We start from the raw sequence: 2,206 nt of genomic DNA on the forward strand, positions 1-2,206 counted from the left end.
TTGCCATATAAGATAATTTTAATATAATATTTTAAATAAAAAGACAAAGTTATCTTTTAATTTAAAATATCTTAAATATCAAAATATCTAATCTTATAATTAAATAATAAATAAATATTAAAGAACTTAACAAATTTTTAAATCTGACCATAATAGGAAATATTTAAAAATTGGAAACAATCCAAAATAGAAATATTTAAAATTGGAAAAATTTAAAATTGAAAATATTTAAAATTGGAAATATTTCAATTTAGAAATATTTAAGAAAGGAAAAAAAATGAATTTTGGGAAACAAACCCATGAAAAAATTGGATTTTTGGGGAAAAACCCCAAAAATCGCAACTTTTGGGAAACTGCCCAGAATTGGGCGTGCAACAGGCTGCACGCAGCCTTCATGCGCGCGCGGATGGGGGGAACTGCCGAGAAATCTCGGCGCCTGCAGGGTGCCTGACCGAGAAACCTCGGTCAGCTGCAGGGTGATGGGCGCGCGCGTGCCTGGCTCGTCCGAGTGCCTGGTGCACTCAATGCACCCACTCGACAGCCATGGCATCCAAAATTCAAAAATTCATAACTTTCTCAATTTTTATCGGAATCGAGTTCCGTTACAAACAAAATTGCTTAATTTTTCACAAGGAATCCAAATAAAATATTTTCAAAAATTGAAAAAATATTTTTCATGGAAAACGAAACTGTACAACATCAACATTCATCAAACAACACATAAACCAACATGAAACCATCCAAATCAACACAGAAACATGCAATCATTGTTTTAATTCATATTACTTGAAAGTAAATCATTACCATGGCTCGTGTGCCAGTTTTTGGGAATTATTTTACCAGGATCTAGATTTACTAACAAGTATGTTGGATTAACAACCTAATATGAATTCTAAAACAATGAAAATAAACACATATAAAGTTAGAAAACCTTACAGTGGGTGCAGCGGAATAATATGACTCCTTCCGTTCAGATCTCTAGCCCTTGATTCCTTTCTGTAGCAGAGCATCACCAAGATCTGAACCTGGATCTTCTTTTCTCCTTCTTTGATGCAGAAATTCCATAGTCTTCCATACTATGATTGAGATACCACTTGATGTGTGTGGGCACTACTCATCTCACAAGGATTTCGAAATTTCTCTCTATTTTTCTCTCTTAATTTCGTGGCTTATGGCTTCTAATGATGTGCAAGAGAAGAGAATAAGGGCTGCTATATATAGGGAGAAGGGAGAGCACAACTTTCCAAATAAACAGTTTCCTCTTTTACTGTGTAATTGATTAACTGCCTTATTTAGTGTGATCCACTACTTTCCTATTATAGCTAGGCTTTGATTAGCAATTACATGGCAATTAAAAATGAAAATAATAATTGGGAAACACAAAGGGAGTGCTCGGCCATAGAGGGAAATGGGCCTCACTTGGATTTTGCAGTTTCCTCAATTTTATTTCTATTTCTCCAAAAATGCCATTTTTCCAATTCTAATCATTTAAATGCCAAAACTAATTATTTAATAACTAAAATAGATTATTAAATAATATTGTCATTTAAAATAATTATTAATTAGACATGCAAAGTCTCTCAATTAATAATTAAACCTAGAAACCCTTTTCTTTACGATTTCATCCTTAAACTGTGAGAATTCATAAAGTAGACATAGTCTAACTTTTAGAATTATAATTGATTAATTAAAATCAATTAACTGAGTCTTACAAGCAGTATGGCCTCAACTAGTATGGGGACCATGGGTCTATATAACCGAGCTTCCAATAAGTCGAACCGAATTCACCAAGTAAATTCCCTAACTTATTAATTCCTCATTGAATCCACACTTAGAACTTGGAATTTCACTCTCAGTCATATAGAAACGCTCTATATGTTCCACGATATAGACACGTCATCAGTTATCCATTGTTATAATCCTAATGTGATCAATGATCCTCTATATAGATGATTTACACTGTACAGGATTAAATTACCGTAACACCCTACAATGTATTTTATCCTTAAAACACTTAACCCTGTATAAATGATATTTCACCTAAGTGAAATGAGATCTCCACCATTTATCTTCGTTTGCTTAAGCTCGAAGGAAATCATCCTTTACTTATATTTGCCAAATAGAAGCTATAGATTCCATATTTATGTTAGCGCTCCCCCACTCAATTGTATTACCGTGTTCCCAAAATGTACGTATTACCCTGATA

The sequence above is a fragment of the Cannabis sativa genome, chromosome 4, assembly GCF_029168945.1.
Source record: "Cannabis sativa cultivar Pink pepper isolate KNU-18-1 chromosome 4, ASM2916894v1, whole genome shotgun sequence".
In the NCBI taxonomy this organism is placed as follows: Eukaryota; Viridiplantae; Streptophyta; class Magnoliopsida; order Rosales; family Cannabaceae; genus Cannabis; species Cannabis sativa.